General features: G+C 48.4%; 1 long non-coding RNA gene across 1 annotated transcript; it reads left to right on the plus strand.

Moving 5' to 3' along the window:
• Positions 1 to 13,861: 13,861 nt before the first annotated feature.
• LOC123393951 lies at positions 13,862 to 21,865 on the plus strand. The gene is made up of 5 exons (XR_006608775.1): positions 13,862 to 13,932; positions 14,140 to 14,202; positions 15,705 to 15,846; positions 16,233 to 16,309; positions 20,927 to 21,865. It is a non-coding gene; the product is annotated as an uncharacterized LOC123393951 (long non-coding RNA).
• Positions 21,866 to 22,093: the final 228 nt, after the last annotated feature.

A 22,093-nucleotide genomic window follows, 5' to 3' on the forward strand; every position in this document is an offset into this window, starting at 1 on the left:
ACCACCACATAATTGATGTCAAGGCCCCAACATAGAGGAAATTCCCACTCTCCCTCAGGTAAACACATTTTTCTTCAAGATTTTATTTATTTGAAAGACAGAAAGACAGAGGAGAGACAGAGAGTGCCAAGATCGCAAGCAGGGGGAGTAGCAGAGGGAGAGGAAGAAGCAGGCTCCCCTTTCCAGCAGGGTGCCCAATGTGGGCCTCCATCCTCAGGACCCTAGGATCAGGTCCTGAGCTGAAGGCAGAAGGTTCAATGTCTGAGCCACTTGGTCACCTCGGTAACGTCATTATTTGCTTCTGAGGGACAACCAGTGTTTGATTTCTCTTTCCATGAACATCTGAGCATGGACACGCCAGAGGGGAGAGACAATGTCCTTGGTGCTGAGAGCCTTCCTTGAGTTTATACCATGAAAGGACAGCGGATTGAGACGGGCACTGACAAAAATCACCACCATTGCTTAGGCAATGGATGGTCCTGAGCATTTTCCACCAGGTCATTCTTTCTATGGGAAATGATTTTGAAATGGGTTGCTGAAGAAAATGGGATGTGGGAGTTTTGACATAACAAGCCAGAGCAATTTCATTTTCTCCTTCTCTGAATCATAGTGATGAAGTTCCAGACCTAGGTGAGGTTCAGTGGGTTGAGGTCCGGAGACGAGGACCAAGAAAGAATTCTTGAGACAACTTTGGTGCAAAATGGTGGTTTATTAAAGCACGGGGACAGGACCCATGGGCAGGAAGAGCTGCTGCCCTGGGTTGGGAGATATGGTAGGTTATGGGGAAGGGAAGGGAGGTTTCAACAGAGCTTTCATATGCTAAAGAGGGCCTACAAGGTGCTGGCATACCAGAGGCCTTGAGGCTTCATTTTGGCAATCCATTCACATTTCTGCTATCAAGCGTCTTTGTTACTGAGATTTGGTTTAGAAAAAATTTAACTTTATTTAGGGCTTGAGAAATAGAGTTATTTGCCTCTGGAAATTGTGCTATTGATAAGGTAACTTCTTTGTTTGTAGATCTCTAGGACATCTGTAAACCAAGGGAGACTCTGTCTTGCAGCATTGTGATCTCTGCAAGTTAACTATTTGTTTCTTATGGCAGTCAGGGGTGCCTGAGGAATGCTGCACATGTTACTGAGGGGGAGTGGATGGAGAGGGGGTGCAAGGTGCCAGCTTTTGCTTTGTCTTCAGCCAGCCTCCTGCTCCCTCATTATTCCCCCCTGAACAATTTTGACCCTTAGAATCTTTAAGGTAGTTGAAGGTGGAAGGTCTCCTCTTCTGTAACTGCTTCCTGCTGAATAGGGGCGTAGAGTCATCCCTGCCTACTCGAGTCAACATTGATCAGGTGAGGAACATATAGGGGTGTTATGAAAGGTGGAGGCAGCTGAATCCAGCGCAGTCAGTGAAGAAGTGTCTCTGTGCGTGGTCAGGATCATCTGTCGTGGTGAAATCATTGCAGCAATGGAGTCTCAGCACCAAGTAGAGAAACACTGAACAAAGCAACATATTAAGATTAGTAAGGCTTGGGGCGCCTGGGTGGCTCAGTGGGTTAAAGCCCCTGCCTTCAGCTCGGGTCATGATCCCAGGGTCCTGGGATCGAGCCCCGCGCCATGCTTTCTGCTCACCAGGGAGCCTGATTCCTCCTCTCTCTTTGCCTCTCTGCCTCCTTGTGATCTCTGTCTGTCAAATAAATAAATAAAATCTTAAAAAAAAAGATTAATAAGGCTATAAGAATGAGGAACCCAAGAAAGAGATTTTTCATTGTTGGCCATAGTCCTCCTCCAATCCAGGAATTTAAACCACTCACTGAGAGAGAGAAGGATCTTGTAAGAGCCTTGATCTGAGTATTCATATCTTTTATTAGTCCTGTGACATTTTTGTGATAGTCTGAGATGTACACGCAACATTCTGCTTGGTAGTTGCACATGTGCCACCCTGTGTTGCTGTCAGGACATCTAAGGCCATTCTATTTTGTAGGACTGCCTTGCATATCTGTGAGACTTTGGTATTAACTAGGGAGATGGTATTTAGTGAATCACTGAGTGCCTCTGTCGTATATTTAATAAGGGCTTCTACATGCCACATGACATCCTCTAGTCCCCCAGATGGAACAAAAATGGATGCTAAGTGATCATACCATTTAAAAACAGATCGTGTCCATCTTTGCTTTAAATTGGGGAGAGTAGCTGGAGTGGTGATAGTCTCAGTAATACGCGCATGAATCCAGGCAAATCCTAAAGTACAGTGACCTACCCACCCACCCTGGAGGAAGGCAGGGTCACAGGTTAGTTCCACATATCCAGTGGGTTCCATTTGAAGCTGACCATCTCATGCCAGGTTGCCTTACTCAATCAGTAGCAAACCAGTCAGTAGCCTGGAGTACTATTATTTGGGAACACATTTCTAATGATAGCCATCCTAGATATCGTGTGTTATTTGCCCAAGTATCATACATATGATTCTTTGTTCCCAGCAGAAAACTGCCTTTTGACTGAGATGTCCAATAATGGGTGTGAACCACAAATATGTATCCCAGATTTGATATATGCTATCCTCAGTATAGCGATAAGGAGGGATTTGTAACTTAGATCCATATTTGTTTGGGAGTTATAACTGGCTTGACAGCAATCCCCTTTCCTTCCAAATAGCACCATGGGCATGTAGTACCAGGAAGGCATATTTGGAGTCAGTGTTCATGTTTATTTTTAAGGCTTTGGCAATTACAAAGTGCTAGTGAACACTATGGCATATCTAGCTTTTCTTAATCTTTTTATGAAAACTATTGTCATCAGTAATCCAACTGTCATTTGTATTTTCAACAGGGGCTTCTTAAATCTGACCAAATAGAGTAAGCAAGATCAATAACCTCTGAAAAGTTTTTGCTCTATTGAGAAAGAGGTACAATGGTCAGGTTCAGGCATAGAGGTAATTAGGTTTAAAGTTTGACAACTTTTAAGTACTATTTCTGGCATATCTGTAAGTATGGCCCAGTATTGAATAAGTCAGCCTCCGTCATCCATTGGTGGCCTTTGGCTTCTAAGACAAATCTGGACCTGATATGAAGTCATTATAGTCAGGGACTTTCCCATAGTGAGTTTTGAGGCTCTTTATACGAGGAAGGCTGTTCTATGCTTAGCTAAGGCATCTATTTGCAATTGTACCTCAACAGAGGTGGCCTCTAGGATAAATATGACTAAGGGATGAAACCATTAAGGAGCCCTTTGAGTGGCCCAGCCTTAACAATATCCTGAATACAGAGGATCACTGGCAAGTGGGAGAAAACTGGCACGTGGGGAGATAAGGGGAGTCCCACATGCATCATCCAATCCACTCAAAGAAAGTGGGGTCATCCATTATCTCCACAAGTCCATAGTTAATCCTATGGAGCATGGCATGCTGGCTTTTAGGCAACTTCATTATCCCAGCCACACACAAGGTTTTAGTTAAGTTATACAATTGTAGGGGAATCAATCCCATTTTCCAGTTGTTTAATCATGTGCCAGGGGTTCTGCTAATATCCCCACAAAATAACAAGATTGACTAAAGAAGCTATTGTGCAACTTCTCTGAAGTTTACCACAAATTGTTTAGCTTAGATAAAAAAACATTTAAAGACAATCAAATCTAGAATTTAACAACCATAAAGGTGTGTTACTAAAACATAGTTTTTCTCTCTAGAATAACCCTCATTTCCAGAGATAGCCAAATCAGGACTAATTCACTTGATAAGTCCAGTTTTAACAAACTTGGCCTATTATTTACATAAGCTCAGCAAGAACAGTGAGTGTGATCATATAGATCTTTTAGAATCTGCTTTGCTGGAACTTCATATAAGGAATCTCTAGGTTGAACTTTTAGTAGCCTCTCCAGGCCAGAAGCCAAGCCACATACTTGCCATCAGGCATGCCTGCAATACCTGTTGATTTGGGTGAATTCTTCTTCCCGAGGTTCCCAAAGTATCCTGCCAGGAAGTAACATTCTTGACTCACCTGGTGAGGCTGCTGAGAACTCTGTAAGCAAGGTATTAGGCCAACAGTCCCAAGGGGCTTTATGGCTCCAGGTTTCATAAAGTCAACCTTAGTTACTTAAAGCTGTCTGGTCATATCTGAGTCTATGCATGTCTTTCTCAAACATGACATTCCAGTCAAAGCCTTGGTAAAATAACCCATGTTTCCAATGCTGTCCTGTTACAAGGAGAACAGACTCTTATTGAACTTATGCAAATGACTGATTGCCAAGGAAGAAAGAATACTTACTGAGCCTTTTTGGTTTCAGAGGGTTAAGATAGAGAGAAAAGTTGAATGCCTTAATTTGTTTACAAATCAATACTTTTACATCTCTGTAAGTTACAGATAACTTAAGAAAAAATATCCCTAGTCTGGAAGAGCAAACATTAGAGAACAAGCAATGTTGAAAATAAGACAAAACATTAAGAGACACAACACTATAATCTCTTAGTTCATTTAGTCCCATGTTACTAAATCTGGTGAATGCAGCTTTAGTTAGTTTTGGAAATTCTTACCCATTTCAGTTTTAGGATTTTCAGGTATATCAAATATCTGTATTTGTCCTGAAAGTCCTTTATATGAATCTCCTTGAAGATAAAACTCATTTTACAAGAGAATTAAAATAATTATAAATGACAAAAACTCAGAATAGATATGGTTAGAGCTGAAAAGACGAGAGTTTACAATTTAGCTGGCAAGAAAATCAGGTTATTCCTGTGACACATAACATTTCCGTAATTACAATATCAAGTGATGATCTCTGAAAACATTAAAACATTAGGAAATGCATAATCTCTAGAATAGTTATAGCATTTTGCCAAATATAACTCAAGGTTTATCATTAGTTTAGCAGTATTTCACGAGTAACTTAGCATACCAAGGAAAAGCCTGAGATACCAAGGAAAAGCCTGAATTAAAGAGATTTACAACTTAAATCTTGTCAGCATTTGCTAAAATCTTATAAAGTTTTAAAGCACACGCCTCAATATAATTAGGGATGTTAAACACGTGATAAAACAAAACATAGAAATTGGGTTTTCAGGGCAGGTAAAGAGAAAACCCTTTACATTTTCTTAACAGCAGATCAATTAATCTAAGAAATTTTTGTCCTTTTGAACAGAGACAATTTCAGTCTTACACCAATGTACTTTTAAAACCCATTCATTTCAATCTTAGTCTGTCCTGACCATAGCTAAAATTCATTTTCTGAAGATTTCCCTTCACAAACCTACAACTTTCTTTTGCATTCAGGTTTTGTCCCAAGTCATTTCTTTCCAAACCACCATCTCATTTAGGACAAAATTACCTTCTCTTACCTTCAAGAAAATGTATTCCCATTCCTTAAATCTTTCTTACATATCATCTACTTTCCTACATACAGAGTTGTTTCCCTTATTTTCATCAGTCTTAGTTACACTAAGCCAAATTTTAAATTCTTAGAAACACATTTAGTTATTAACCAATTGTGATCTGTTACAACAGAATTCTTCAGATGGCAAATTTATGAATCCGTTAAGCGCAAAACATGTTTACTAATAGATTTAAATACTCTTACTTTCTTTGCAGTAAGAAGTCAAAAGCACAAACCTACATCTACTAATTAATGACTTAGCATTTTATCCTCTTTGGTTAAGACCTAGATGCCCATAATTTAATTACATTTGTTTTCCAAGCAAAACTTTAAACTTTCAGGTTACCAAAGACTTTGAAAGCTACTTCAGCAATTATCCATTAAAACTTTGAGACAGACAATTAACCATCAGTTTAGCCATCTCTTTGCTAACAAATTTTAACAAATAACACAAGCTTATTTGACCTTCAGTAAACTTTGATTGAATAAAAGCTTCACATTTACTGCTGTAACTTCAAAGACATGTCTATCTTAATTAAACCAACAAACTTAACTTAGTTCAAATACTGATTTACGTTCCACCTGGGCCCACTCCACTTCTTTGAATGTTTACCTGAGACATGCGTGGGAAGATCTGAAGTCGGGGGGGGGGGTGTTAGGTCCAAGGACTGCTCTTCTTGTTCCTTGACAGCGAATAGAGAAGGAGCCATGGTGCATGATTTAGAGGCTAGTCATGCAGGCCACACACACATTGGTACAGAAACAGGAGTAGGGGGAAACAGAGGAAACAAGGTGATGCCAGGAGGCAGAGAAAGGATTCCCAGTTTTAGAGCTCATAAGCCCCAGCAGAGGAGCAGACACCATGCTTTCCCACCAGCAAGGGGGAAGGGGCTAAGCAGTCCAAATCGGGCCAGAGAAGACAGGGAAACTTTCCTGAAACAAAGGGAGTTTCCATACCTGCTTGGGAATATTCCTTACAGTCTTTGTCTCAAGTTAGACTAACCCCAGTTGGCTCCAGTTATAGCCATTAACACAGGAAGTGAGTGAGGGAGAAGCCCCCACATCTATTAGGAGAAACACAGAGAAAGAAGGTCAGAGTCCCCTTTGCTAGGGATTGCCCAGCAAACTGGGCTTATCTGAAGTCCTACTAACATAATTATCATCCAGTATGTCAAAACTAAGTTTACTAGCTGACTCATTTGGGAAAACACATTCTGCAAAAGCCCCTTGGTCTGGGGTCCTGGTGCAGAGCAATGAAGGCCTAGGTATGAGCAGTGAAGGTATCCTAGGTCCATTTGCCCTGTTTCCTGCAGAGGAGACCTAACTGATAGATCCCTCTGAGGCCATGCAGTGTTACAGGAGCTCAGTCCTTTCCTAGGTTTTGCAATCCAAATTATTTCCAGTGGGTTAAAAGGCATCCCAAGGTAGAGTCCTTGGGAACTGAAGACGCCTACTGAGGCCATGCTCCCAGAAAAGTAAAGAAGGTCCATTACCAAATCCCCCCCAACTCCAGGATATGTCAGAGGTTCCTGTGTGTCAAAAGCGACCAGAGGCATCCCTCAAAAAAATCGCTATTGATCAACATCCTGCCTTCCCCGGGAAGACATTCTTGCCATAAAAGGCCCTGGAGGGGTTCCGGCATCCCTCCCCTTCCCCATCACATCCTAGGCTGCCGATGGGTGCCTGGTGAATGAACCAATACACTGTGCCATGCCATCGTCTGTCCTGACGACTGCATACTGTTTTGCCATTTTAACCCATGGAAATACTAGGAAGGTTTTTACAAGGGGAATTTCAAAGCTATAAGTAGTCTGTAGAAGACACTGGCAAGAAACAGTAAAGCCTGCAATCCATCATGGTCTATGCGACATTCCAACACAAGTGGTCCTTACAGCCAGTTTCCCTAGGAAACGGTCCCTGGTTGTGCTTCAATTCAATCGGGTACTGGTTTTGTCTTGCTCCCAGTGGCGGTCTCTCAGACAGAAGTGGCTAGGCCAGGGGTGTGGAGGGAATCACACGATATCAGTCAGAAGGAAACATCACATGGGAGTGTAAGATTGGAAGCCGACCTGGAGACTTAGGTGGCTGTGCGTGCCCAAGAGAGACAACTTTATATAAGAACAGGAATAAAGAAAGGGTACCAAGTTTCTGGGTCTTATTGTCATTCGGTCCAGGATACAAATTTACAGCCAAAAGGCAGACGCTCTCTTCCCCATAGAGCAGCCAGAGGCAAGAGGATTACAGCCTGAGCAATTGATATGCAAGTGTTCCAATAAGAACACTGAAAAGTGTTCCAATAAGAATACTGAAAAGCCCTGAAATGAGAGTAAAGGAAAAGGAGAGAAAGTACTCACCAATTTTGCACCAAAGCTTAGAGTCCAAATGTAAAGACTCATAGCCCCATGTTCAGGCACCATATGATGAAATTCTAGAACCTGGGTGAGATTTGGTGGGCTGAAGTCTGGAGCCAATGACCAAGAAATAATTCTTGAGACATCTTTGGTGCAAAATGGTGGTTTATTAAAGCACGGGGACAGGACCTGTGGGCAGGAAGAGCTGCTGCCCTGGGTTGGGAGAGATGGCAGGTTAAGTACCTTGCCAGGAGGGGAAGGGAGGTTTCAATGGAGCTTTAATATGCTAAAGAGGGCCTACAAGGTGCTGGCATACCAGAGGCCTTGAGGCTTGATCAATGTTGTCTTTTGGCAAACTGTTCACACTTCTGCTAACAAGAGTCTTTGCTAGTGAGATTTGGTTTAGAAGAAATTTAACTTTATTTAGGGCTTGAGGAATAGAGTCATTTGCCTCTGGAAATTGTGCTATTGATAAGGTAACTTCTTTGTTTGTGGATCTCTAAGACATTTGTAAACCAAGGGAGACTCTGTCTTGCAGCATTGTGATCTCTGCAAGTTAACTGTTTGTTTCTTATGGCAGTTGGTCAGGAGTGCCTGAGGAATGCTGCACATATTACTGAGGGGGAGTGGATGGAGAGGGGATGCAAGGTGCCAGCTTTTGCTTTGTCTTCAGCCAGCCTTCTGCTCCCTCATCAATAGATGAAATGACTGCATCCCATCTAGCTTGCTTACGACACCAAGGGCACAGAGATGTGTGCACATGGTGTGCAAAGGGTGCTGGGATCTTCACTGGGTTTCCCTTTCTCCACATGCATGACACAGCAACTGGATGTGTCCCATATGCATATTCCCCCATCACTCCCTTTAGGGGGACAGATCTAGCTGAAGAACAAGGAAGGGCTTTCTCTCCCCCTTTGGTCTAGAGAGCTTCCCCCATTCTGAGTTCCTCCTGGGAATGGAGGCTGGGGCGGACTGAACAAGCAGGAGCATCCTGTAGAAAACCAGGACCCTGTGCTACAGTCCCTGCAAACCAGTAGGACATTCACACCAGTAGGTGTGCTTGGTGCATCTGAGGGTTGGGGCTTGTTTTCACGTGGGTCTATGCGACGGGACTGGGCATGTGGTTGTGTTGAGTGCATGCGTTTAATCAGAGGGCATCTCCTGCTGAATGGAGTTGAAGGCACGGGTCAAAGTTTCAAAGCCAAACCTCCTTCATCCACGCTACACACACACCCCTAGGACACCACATTCCTCCCTGAACACAGCTCCACGTGGAGGGCTGCTCAGGATTCCCTTTCTTCAGACAGGGATGGGGAGAAAGGAAGGGGCCCACATCTGTCCTAGCTCGAGACGTTTCTCAGAGAGGGTCAAAACACAAAGGAGTCAGAAAGCTACTTTAGTCGACCAAAACATCATCACCAGCCTTACAAAAATGCTGACATCTTGAATGCACAGAGGGAAGGCTCACTGGCAGATGGCTACTGCCAGGAAAGCTTCATCACTAGCTTGGGGCCCGATCTGATTTCCTGACAATCTGCTACATGGCCAGGTTAGAGTGCCCTTCTCTCGCCTGGTTCCTGACTGGGGGAGCTGGGTCCTGGGAAACTGGGTCCCGTGGACTCCAAGCACACACCCGCATGCCACAGGAAAGGAAGACTGGGAAGTATCAGCACTTTGTGGATGGGGACTCTGTTGGAATGTTCAGATGTCAGTACGTAGAAATCCTGGGTCTTTGGTTTTCTTGACGCTGCATGAATCAGGAACAAATAGAAACCTCTAGGGTACTTGTGCTTGAATTTAATGCAACCCTGTCACACAGTGTTCTTCTGCAAAAATACAATCTCCTAGAAGAGGTGAGAGATAGGTGGGAGTGTTCAAGAAACGGTCTTGACAATGACCACGACACAGTCGCTGGTTGGAAGAACTTGCCTGTCAGTAGAATGGACTGTGTCTCTTAATGTTTACCCTCTTTTGGCTTGAAGAGGTCACCCAGATTCTATTCCCTGTAGCTCAAGTTCAGAGTCAATATTTCTCTCTCCATTCCTGCTCCTTGATCTGACCTCTCTTGATGCAGCAGCAACTTGCTCCGTCCATACCCACATAACCCAACGTTGCCATACACTCCCGGGCATGCCCACCCCAAGCGAAACTCCCTGAGCTCTTCCTGCCGAGCCCCACCAGTGGACTGACCATTCTGTGGATCTCTCCCTAGCTTGGCTGGATGGACAGGTGGGTGAATGTTCGACAGGAACGACAGAGGAAGATGCCCCATTTTTCAAAAGCATGGCACGTTGGCCTTTCTTTGTGGGAGACACAAAAGTCTTCTGGCTTTTTTAATCAAGGTCACATAAAAAGAAAATCTCAGCATGCACAATTGACAGGGTAGGGAGAAGTTCGAGTGAGAATCTATTACAAAATGCTACCTAATCCCAAAGGCATTGTGGGGGCGGGGCAGGGACAACCACAAAAGGATCACCTACCATCTGGAGGGCAGGGAGCTTTGGTACGGGTAGCAGCTATTCCTCCTTGCCACCTATTTTGTCCAGTGGGACCCGGAACGTGGGACCTCTAGGAAGACTGGGTGCATCTGTGGAGGACTCATTTTGCTCTCTTTATACTTTGGGGCTCACGGGCCTCTAGCACACTTCCCCATCTGGCTTCCTCCCATCCCCCAGGGAACAAAAGAGCCATGCAAACAGGACAAAGCCTGATTTGATGTTCATACTGTTTTCTTTTCTGAAATCACAGGTGTCCCTGCTGGAAGGGGACGGCAATAAGTATTCTGTACTCAGGAGTCACTCACTTGTTTGCAACAACCTGGAAAAGGGCAAAGGTGGGGCTTCCTCGCAGGCTCCATGATGAGAACCACCCTGATTCCAGGTCCAGCGGGACTGAGAAGAAGGGTCAGAGTAACAGAAAGGGATTTTTCTGGAGAAAGACCCGTGGCCTCATGGCCCTGTCCCCAGAAACTACTGCACTGCTCTTAGGTGGTGCAGGTTTGGGGGCAGGCAGTAGGTGTGCCTTGGAGATGGACTACTTCACAGCTACTCCAGGCCCTGTAGCTCCATCAGGAGGCAGAGTTTCTATTCACATCCCTGCTCCTCTCCAGGATCCTTTCATCCTCCATCCAGGAAGGGCCCACTGCAGCTCAGTCCATACTAATGAGCTCCTCACCTCCACACACTTGTCCGCATGTGCACACCAGGCAAAACTCCCTGAGCGATTTCCGAAGAGTCCTGTCAGGGTCCTGAAACTCTCCGTATGTATCCACCTAGATCCCCTGGCTAGCCTGTGCAATGGCCTTGACGTGGACAGCACAGAGGGAGAGGCCCCATTTTTCACCAAGGTGGTAAGTTAGCCTTTCTTCAGGTGAGGTACAGCATCCCTTCTTTCTCTGATACTCGCAATCAGATCCAAACACCTCAGCACGTACAATGTCCTTGGTGGGGAGATTCTTGAGGGAGCGTCTCTTAGCCATGGAGACCCCATTCCAAAGACCCTGCAGGAAACAGCAGGATCAGTTACAGTCCACAGGATTGTGAGCTTTTTCACGGGTACTACTGACACCGCTGTGCCACCTAATGGACCCAGGGCATGCGACCTCTAGGTGGATTCCATATCACTGCCCATGACCCTGCCCATCACCAAGAGAACAAAAGAGCTGTGCACACAGGATGAGGCATGACTTGATGTTCATCATGTTTTCTGTTCTGAAATCACAGGTGGCCCTGCTGGAAAGGGAGCGTAGTAAGTATGCTGTCCTCTAGAGTCACTCATTGGTTTGGAGCAACCTGGACAATGGGTAAGGTGGGTCTTCCTTGCAGGCTCCATCTTGAGAGCCACCCAGAATCCAGATCCTGTTGCAACGAGACTAAGGGTCATGTTCCGGATTGAGACCTGAGGCCTTTTGACCCTGTTCCCAGAAGCTACCGTGCTGCTCTTAGGTGCTGTAGGATCGGGTGCTGGGCACGAGGTGTGTTTCCATTAGAATCCATGTGCTGTGATTCTCAGGGTTGGTGTGTGTGTCAGGTGGGTGAATGCTATGTTCTCAAACGTGTCTGGTCACCTCAAAATGGCGATTAATGGTGTCCATGTTCTTAGGGAAGCTTCCCATCACTGTCACATCATGAACGCCCATTCATGGGAAAACTCTTCAACACCTACAATTGAAAGACGTGTTCTTTCCTTGCAAATACACATCAATTCCCCCAGAAAACAAATCCCGTCACTAACTAGGAAGGGCTAGACTGTGCCCCAAAGACACAAGTGTGTCTTTTCCAATCCCTGTTACTGAGTCAGTGTCCAAGGGGCTCTCCTGCCAAGGTAGGGCCTGGGTGGCTCTGAATGGTCACAGTACCTCCCTCTTGACACTACACTCACACACACGTCTCTGCATCAGAGGCCCTACGATGCATCTTCCCAACCTCATCAGAAGCACTGAGTACTGGGATACACTCCTCCCTTCTACAGGCGGCTTCTGGGGCAGCCTCGTGCAACAGCCCATTCGGGGAAAACCCGGACAAAGAACCAGGGAACAGATGCAGCCAATTCACTCCGTGTTTCTCCATGGAGATCTGCCGATTTCCCCACAGATACTGTGTCTAAGAATGCAACTGGCCTTCTACCAGGGGAAATCCTCACACCCACCACTGGTCCTTGCTGGGGCTCTTGGAGGTGGGCCCCAAAGGTGTCCTATCCAAGGGGGAATGAGGTTGTTTTCAGGGACTGAGCCTCACTGGGGGCACCTGGGCACCCTCCATGCAGGAATGAAGGGTGCTCTGTGCATTGCAAGGTGGCCAGAGAGAACCTCACACTTCAAAGGTGTGACAGGACAATCACAACCCATTTCGCTGGCCATCTGTCCGTGCAAGAGGGCCTTGTTAGATATGGAAGTTTTGGGCCAATAGACTGCTTAAGGGAGCTCAGTGCCTGGGAATGGAAACAGAACCAAATCAGGGTTTCAGGATTCTTTGGCAGCACACAAGACTTTCTCTCATGAGAAACATGTATTGGAACAGAATCTGATTTTCCAACATCTCTTTTCCTCACTTGCATGTGCAGGATCCACAGGAGTACCTTTTGCAGCTCTCTGAGGACACTTTTCGGGGGTAGTTGCACCAGTCTGCATTCCACGAATTGCATACAAAGTCTCCAGTTTTCTGTATCCTTCCAACATGGGTTTTGGGTTTGAATTCCTGGTTTGGGTCCTTGCTACCCTAACTGACAATGCCACAGCTCAACGTCCTTTGGATTTGCATTGCCCTCATGATGGCTGATGTTGAGCTCTTTTCGTACGACATCTGTATGACTGGCTGCGACATTGGTTCCCTTTGCAGCAAAAACTATTCCTGTCTTCTTCTCAATTCTTTCATTTGGTGAAATCCTGGTCTTCTTTTGATTGGTTGGTTTTCTTTCTTGTTTTTACTTTTTGCCAGGGAACACAGCTTTTCTGAAATAAGGATTGCCAAGGGTGTCTCCAATCTGTGGGCTGCCTTTTCACTCTGCTCGCTGTTTCAGAAGAGGATGCTTTTTCTGGGTGGTCCTCTTGTCAAGCATCGTGATGCCAACATGAGCGCATTTCCTTGGGCATTTCTCTTCCGCTCCCAGGTGCCCCTGCCTATTTGTATGCCAGCACCCTCCTGTTGGCTCAGCGGAGTCATCCAAGGTATTGGAAGGACATCTTCTAGGGACCCGCCACCGACTTCTTCATATTCAGAAACGTCGTGACTCATTGTGTTCCTTTGTGGTTCCCTTATCTATCCCAGCAGCTTCTCTGTTCTGAGAACACCACATTGTGCTTTTGGTCAGTGCTGCATGGAATCTGTTCCCCATTTAATCTTGGAACTGGGGCTTCACCTTAATCTCTTCAGGTCCAAAGACCTCCAGCAGCACCTCATGGGTGTGTGTGAGCCCGGGAACATCTTCCCTATCAACGTCCCTGTCAGGCCAGCCACTGATGCCCGAGAAATACGCAGGAAAGCAGGCCTTGTCTCTCGCTCCTGGTTGGTTTCTAGTGCTGAGCGATCCAGGAAATAGTCTGTATAGTATCCATTGTACACAGTCATTTATTATCTCAGCGCAGTACACGGAAATCATCAAGGGAACGGAAACGTCCAGTTGCTCACTCCCACTAGCCACATGTCAAGAGTCGCATAAAAACTGGAGTTTCTGATGGTTGCACTGGGAGGGGACAGCAGTTATGGGCATGCAGAACTGACACTGAGGTGACTGCTGCAGCATCTTGGTCTCATTAGAAGGCATGAAACTCCAATCCCTGTCTCCTCCAAGGGCTCCGGCTCCACCAGCCCCGTGAACCTCTGACAGCACAGCAGAAGGGTCAGGCAGATGCTGCATGGCCCAGAGACATCTCTATGCACCTGGGATGAAAGGGTGAGGCGGTTTCTCTCCTAACGGCATTGTTCCTCTTTCAGTTCCTACAGATCTGCGTGTAGAGAGCATTGATGACTCCACCAATGAGGACACAGTCTCTTCAGGTAGGGAAAGGCACCGAGAAAGGGAACACTGGGACAGGGCTCCCGGGAAGATGGGGTTGCCCCTGCCGCTCCAGAGAATGAAGAAGGTGGGTCAAAAACCACCAATGAAAGGGATGCTCTGGCACAGGCATGATTTGCTCATGTCACAGTTTCTGAAAGAAAAGAACAGTCAAGGTGTCCACAGGCCTTTAGGGTAGGCTGGGTTTGTCATCACCACTCGACTCCTTGCGTGGCTACTTGAAGGATCTTTCCCATCAAAGCTGCTCATGCCTCCCTTGGCTGCTGCCACCTGTCAGAGCTTGGTCTCTTTTGCTCATGGCTTCTCGGGAATGGTGCACAAGAGATTCTGCATCTTTCTTGGCATGGGCCCAGACCTGGTCATGCTCAGGACTTGGTGGCCCTAACCACACTCTCCTAGGCAAGAGAACCGGGATACTACATTCTGGTATGAGCCAGGAGGTGGAAGACAGGTCTAAATTCTCTCCCTCATAACCTCCACTACCAAACCATCCTGGTTCTCTCCAGGCTGCTGTACCTTCAAGGGGATGCCCAGAGCTGCAGAAGGGAAAGCGTACTTCCCCTGGGTTCACTACACAGGTTCCTGTAAATCGTAGCTTCTGCAAGCCTTCACACCCCGGCCGAGTCTGACCTGTGGATGTGTTCCTAAGGGTGGGACGCCCCCATGCAGCTGTCCTGGAGAACCCCTTTCATGGGCCACGGTCCCCCAGGCCTGTGTGAAGGGGCTGCTGGACCTGCTTCACACACTTGCTGCCCCGGGTCCACTCTACCTCTCACTAGCTGGTGTCGAGCCATAGCACACAGCCTCTTGGGAGCAGGGCCAGGGACTCACAGTTCCTCTCACAAACCCACCTTGCCAGCATGCCCAAACAGCAAACGTTCCTCAGGCCTGCCGAGGGCCCTACACACACCCCTACCCTGTCCATTCCCTGCTAGCCTCAGGATGAGCACTGGCAGGGATCCGTTGTGTGAGTGACCACCCCCCCTGGAAGTTTTCCAGGGCTGACCTGCAAAGCTGAGGGCACCTGCACATTTTCCTGTGCTCCCGTCTCCATTCAACCTCTGAAACACTTAAGGAAACAGAGGGTGTTGTGTTCCCTGAAACACTTCCCTGGGTAGGTCATCTCAGTCCTTGGGCAGACATGGGCTGTGGGCAGGTGGTGGGCCATCTCTCCCTGCACTTCCCCAGAAATCCCAGACCCATGACAGCTGCTCCCTGCACCGAGGGATCAGGGGATTGATTCCAGGGAACCCAGGATATCTCCTGTCTTTCCTTGGTTGACCCCTCCTGGACAATAATAGGACTGGTGGAGCTTGTCAGGGGGAAGGACATGGAGCATTTCTAGTGGAGGAGGAGGAAGCAGAGCAGGGAGAGATAGGAACAAGGACAGAGGAAGACAAATTCCCGCAGAGGCTGTCTTAGGGACAGTAATGGCCTCTGGGGTGGAAAGGATCACACAAACAGGCTTTCGGGTCTTGGACAGAATTGGAGGTGGGAAGAGAAGGTGGACAACCAGAGACCCTTCTGCACCCTGCGGAGCCAACCCAGCATCCTCGCTGCTCTCTGACCCAGAGGAGGATTCCACAAAAGACAATGATTCCAACGGAAGGAGACATCCTGCACCTGTAATTCACTTCCACCTCCATCTCTTGTGCTTCCTCTCTTCTCTGTCCATAAGTGCCTCCTCCCAGCTCTTCCCCTTTCCCTGCTTTGACAACGCCCACCCTGGAGGCCCTCGTCTCCAGCAGGCACTCGGGCTCTGCATCGGAACTGCTGCATGAAATCCCTGGGCAGCCCTCCTCACCCCTTTCCTACCATCACCCTGACCCTTCACCACTGTCTCTGGGAAGCATCCCCGGACAGCAGAACAGGGAGGAGGGCTGTGACTCGGTAGGGTATGGCTCACCCTGCTGGACAGGCCTCAGGAAGGGAGGCAGGGCCTGGGTGTCCCCACTTGATTCTCTGCGGCCTGGGAGTCTGTGCTCATGCCCAGTTCTGCTCTTGCTCTCAGCTCTCAAGAAGCTTCCCTTCTGTGCACTTGACACAAACAACAAGGGAAGCAGAAGAAGAGGATGAATTGGGAACAGGGTGAGTCGGGCAGGAAAAGGGGCCAGTGAACATGGAAACATGTTCTCCCTCATTGCCCTGTCCTTGTTGTGGGCACCTCGACAAACCGTATGAAACCCGGGGTGCTGCCATAGCCTCTGACCACAAAGAGGAGAGGAGAGGAAGGTCCCAATCCCTGCAAGCACTAGGAAGCCCTGAGAACATCCCATGGGGAACCTCCACCTGATCCAGGCAACTCGCTGTGGTGGTTGGGCGCTGTCGTCCAGGAGCTGCTGAACTTGTAGGGAGGGCGCTGGCTGCCTGGAGGGACTGGATCCCAGGCAGTCCAGGCATGGTGCTCTTTTGGCAAAGGGCTCCATGCCCCATTGAGCCCCTCCCTCTGCACGACACAAGCCTTGCCCTACCACCCTGCAAAAGTCAGCAGACGGCTTTCTCCCAGACGACACTAGTTGGGAAGAGACAGTGGTGTGTGGCCTCATCTCCCACTTCAGGCACCTGAAAAATGAGCAAACAAGGCAGGCCTCCGGGCTCACAGGAACAGGACAGCTCAACCGACCCAGAGAGTATCCCTGTGGGCACGGAGTCGGGTCCGGTCTCCAGCTGAGTCATGTCCTCCAGACACTCCCATATGATCTGACCAACACCTCCAGTTCCCTGAACCTCCAAGACACCTCATGGGAGGTAGTGGGTCCCCTCATGGCACTATTTCACTATGTGAGTTTCATACTCTAGAGACTCTGTTTGATCCCTCAGTCATCAGGGAAGACCCACCAGGAAAAGGCCACCCTGCCTGTTCCCTCCTTGCCCACCACATACCCACAGACCATGGACTGTGCAAACTCACTTCCTGAGGGAGTCGGGAGCACGTCGTCTCTGCCAGGCCACCTGCAACTCTAGTGTGGGCAAAGGCTCCCCCGACAAAGAAGGGCATGTCCAGGGCTCTCAGAGAGGCTAGCGAAGGGACAGCCCAGCAGGAGGAGGAGACTGCCATCATGCAGGAGGACGGTCAGGGCAGGGGCCTGAGTGACCTTGACAGTGTAGCCTTTATTCAGCCCCAGGGGACCCATGAGAAACTTCCCTTTCTTCAGGTCAAACATGGGTTCTGCAGGGAACCCTCTACCTCAACACCTCAAAAGACAAATCCCGCAAAACCCCACAGGCCTCTGGTAAGACCTTCTCTGGGCCACACACCACTCACTATCTCACACTACTCTACCCGTTGTCTCCACAGCTGTGCCACAGGACAGTATGCCCATGACCCCGAGGCACCAGAGTCTCCTGGGGTGCTATGAAAAAGGGAGCCAGGAGGGCCCTGGGGCCCCACTTGTGGCTCCAATTTGGGCCCGGAGGAGGATTTGGCATGAACACACAAGAAACATGCCTGCAGGAAAGGCTCTCTTAGGCCTGATTTCCGTAGGCCAAAGAGAACACTTCTGGGCAGCCCACCAAAGGAAGGTACTGGAACCCTGAGGACAAGGCGAGAGGAACCTCTGAGTCAGCCACCACACCCCGATTTAGCTGTCCAGGGCCTGCTGATGACTGACACTTGGAGCACAAGGCAACCATCTGGGCCCACCACAATCCATTTGTCTGGTGAGACTGGGCCCACCTGGGACTGGACACGACAACAGCTTTCCTGTCATCTCCCCTGTCTGCTGCTGGGGTTGCTCCTCCTCCCGCTGTCCACTGCAGTCCCTGGCAACCCTGCAGAGCATGACACATGCAGAAAAAAGCGGCACTGCCAGGGCCCCTTGACTACACTGGGATCGACTCGAGGGGCAGCAGACCTACTGCTGCTGGATTCCCTGAGGGTGCCGCCCCGGAACAGCCCCTGTCAATTCCACGCAAACGACCGTGACCAATGCTGGGCTCGACAATGGCAGCGGAACCACAAAACGGGCCCCACTCAGCCTGTGTGTTTGGCAGCAGAAAGAGGTGTAGGGAGGAGATGCTGTCCCTCATCTGAGCTCCAACTCTGGAGCACCCAAACACCATGCCAGAGGAACTAGGGCCCCAAGCACCATGCTTCACCTCAGGGAAAACCTGGGCCTAAAGGATGGCAATGCTAGACATCTAGGAAGTACGAAAATGGGATCCAAAATTCCTTCAGAAGCACGTTAAAGCATGGCACATTTGACTCTGACTGAGTGCTCCAAGTCAAAAGGTCTCAGGAAGCATTTCCTCCCCATGGAAACCCTCATCATCTCCCGGTGTTCCATGAGAACCTCTTCCCCATTTGAACGGGGCATCAATGGAAACATGGGTGATCTGACCAAGGCTTGGATGGACCTGTCCTATGGAGACAGCTGGCCAAGACCCAGATGGGACCAAAGGGCTTTAAGGGACTGAGGCTGACTTTCGGGAGTAAGTGGCCAGCAAGCCCCTTGGGAATACTGGCCTGACCCCTTGCCTCCAGACTACCCACCGCCTCCACAGGAGCAGAAAGTGTCACTTCCTGGCAGGAGCGGAAACCCCAGGATCTATCAGGCACCTCAGGAAAAGGAACCAGCCCAAATCCACAGGTAACGCAGGCAAGTCCAATGGCAAGACCTTCCCTTGGCTTCTGGCCTCAAGAGACAAAGGTTAGAGATTCCTTGGGAAAGTTCCAGTGATGCAGATTCTAAGCGATCACTCTGGATCAAAGACAAGGCTTGCTGAGCTTAAGTCAATAAGGGGGCCACGTGGGTTAAAGCGGGGCTTGCTTTCCAAGGACATGAGCCCTGAGTTGGCTATCTCTGGAAAGGACTGTTCTTTTGAAGAGGAAAAGTCGGTATCAAGAACCCACCTTTGTGGATGTTCACGTCTAACTCTGGTGGCCTTTCCAAATGTGTTGCTTACCTAAGCTAGACAACTTGAGGTCACCCTGAGAAACATGGCCACATTAGCTCGTAGGCGAGCAGTCCCCTTGCTTCTTATTCTGTGTGCATAATACCAGGACCCCATGGGCTCAGAGTTCATTCAGCAACTGGAACATGCAGCTGATTTCTCCATGACTGTGGAACTCAACTAGCACCTTGACCAGCTGGATGGGGATGGGATGAGGAACTTTCCCTCGAAGCCAGAGAACACACACCACTCCACAGGGTTTTCTTGGGACTTATGGGAACAATGAAGGACCCCGCTCTCAACCTGGAGTGGAGGGTACTCTTGGAGTGCCCTTATCTCCTGGACAAGTTTTCTCCCACTTACCAGTGACTCTTACTAACAAGGATCTTCTGGCCGGACCTCCAATCAAAAGGGCTTCTTGGAATGGTTTCTTCCCTCCCAGTCCTACTGATCCAAGAAGCCACCCCTACTCAGGTACACTGGCAAATAAAGGCTTTAGCTAAGCATCCAACTGCCCTTCTGGGAAAAGGAACCTCCCAATTCATACAGGAATGGCCCCTGATTCTAAGGACTTGGCCTCAGCTCCAGAGCGTCACAGAGAACAAAGGCCACCAAACCATGACAGCCAGCCAATGATATTATCAAGTACCACCTTACACTTCCAGATATGCCTGAACTAACACCCTAAACCAACCCAACTGGACACCCAGCGACCCTTAGGCCTGGTCCCGACAGCTCTACTCACATGGCTCCTAACTCTGGAAAGGTTCTGAAGTCCACCAGACTGAAGATGCCCCTATGAAAATGTAGAGGACAGGTGCTTTAGCAACAGCAACAGTTTCAGGGAAAGGGAGTGAAAAGAACAGGGTATCCTGTCATCAGTCGAACTCAGACTGCTGAGGCCAAAGCTTGTCAGCAAACATGTCTGCCCCCAAAGCAGAGATCCTAGTGCCCACCTGTTGGTTCTCATTGGCAATAAACCATACAAGCACTTATCCGGACTCCAACAAGCCTTCCTCATCCTCTTAGCCCATGAAGCAATTGACAGAAACAGATCTTCTTCCCAAGCCAGAACCCACCAACCCGATGTGCGCCTGGAATGGTTACAAATTCCAAGAATGGCCCTCCCAACCCGAGGAGCCCTTGAAAACCTGACAGCGTTTCAAGGAGACTCGGGATTCCATAAGGGCCCCTAGCTGGGATGCATGGCCATGAAGCTCTAACCTCGGCCCATGGCTTGCCGAAGCTCCAGAGGCCATCAGACATTTGGGCTGGGCCAAGTGCATGGGTGAATCATGAAAACCATCACGACCCTGTCGACAATCCCCATTTCAAGGAATGGTGCACGGGTGCTCTGTTCCACTGACGGGCCACCTAGCATTCATCGTTGTCCCTCTTTGGGAATGGAGGATGTCGTGGGGCATGGGGAAGTCCTTACTGAGTACACAGTCAAGGCCCTACATGACACCCCGAACAGGGTTTCTCAGGGAAATACGGGAAAGAACCTAACACATAAAGCAGTTACACAAAACACAAAGGCTTCAGAGGTTGCACAAGGTGGATCCTGTGCCCATCGAAAGACACAATGCTGTTTGTATATTCCCCATGATCACAGATAGATTTCTGTGTTCCTACCAGACACCACTGCTCAAATCCCCACTTCCAAGGATCCCTCTCCTTAAGGACTGGCTCAACTCTTGGCCTGGGGGAGGGTTCTCACCAACTGTCAGAGGACTCTTCATGGGGATTCTCCTTCTCTTTCTTCTTCTAACCCTGTTGTGTTCTTTCCCACCCCACGCCCCATCTCTGCAGGAACCTTTCACACTGCAGTAACTTCCAGAGGACAGATGGTCCTTTCCGCTCAGGAAGACCCAGTCACAAGTTCTACCCTGCACTCAGTGGCCTCTTCCTTTTACAACTCTGACAACAGAGGCCTCCCCCAGCTGGGCCTCTGCCACCTGACCAGTAATGACACACAGGGAAGGACAGCTCTATGCCCCTATTCAGCAGGATGAAGTTACAGAAGGTGAGACCGTCCTCCTTCAACAACCTTAACCACGCAAGGCTCTACACTTGTCAGGGGACACGAAGAAGGAGTAGAAGGCTAGCTGAGCACGAAGAAGGAGCTGGCATGCCACACCACCCCCCATCCTGTGATATGGGGGATATTCCTCAGGCGCTCTGACTGCCCTGAAACTGAGGAAAGGAAAAAACAGATTCTCCACAGATGGAGATCAAAACCTGGCAAGACCAGAGTCTCCCTCAGTTTGTAAAAGTCCTCGAGATTTTGCAGGAAGAGGCTCACTTAACGAGAGGCTAGTGACCTGCCAGAGGCCCGGATCTCCATTTCCTGAAGTCCTGATATCTTCCTCCCCACCACGACACAGAGGGAGGTTGAGGTGGAAGGAAATGTCCCTAAAACAGAGTTTCTTCTCAAACCTGAAGTCCCTTGAGAAGGACCTTTGAGAGGAGGAAGGTAACGTTCCTCCTGGAAGCTCCCCACCATCTTTCAATTAATGCCTTCCTAGAAGGAAAAACCACATTCCCTTCACAAGAGCAACGCCTCCCATATCCTGGGTGCCCTCTGTCCTCCTGCAACGTTCTTGCAAAACCTCCCTTTTGCCTGACCTCCCCCAAAGCCCTCCCAGAGAGTCAGCCTCCCATCACTACCCCAGCAAGCAACTCTTTCTACCCAAGGGTTGTATCTCTGTGTTTTAATAAAATCACCTCCTGCCAGCAAAGCCATCTCAAGTGCACCCTCAATGTATGTTCAAGAAAACATTAACCTATCGATGTATGTAGATTGCAAGGATGTATGGCCACAAGGTTCAACAAACACATGGTTTGTGATCTACCTCTCATGTGTCCTTAATTCTACTAATATTGTCCTCACAAAGTGCAAAGGATTTACGAATTAGAAATATTCGCTTAGAAATATTTCTATTTACTTCACATACTGGAGAGCGACAAAGCTAGAGA

This window comes from Mustela putorius, unplaced genomic scaffold, assembly GCF_011764305.1.
Source record: "Mustela putorius furo isolate JIRA1106 unplaced genomic scaffold, ASM1176430v1.1 tig00001093_pilon_pilon_pilon, whole genome shotgun sequence".
NCBI lineage: Eukaryota > Metazoa > Chordata > Mammalia > Carnivora > Mustelidae > Mustela > Mustela putorius.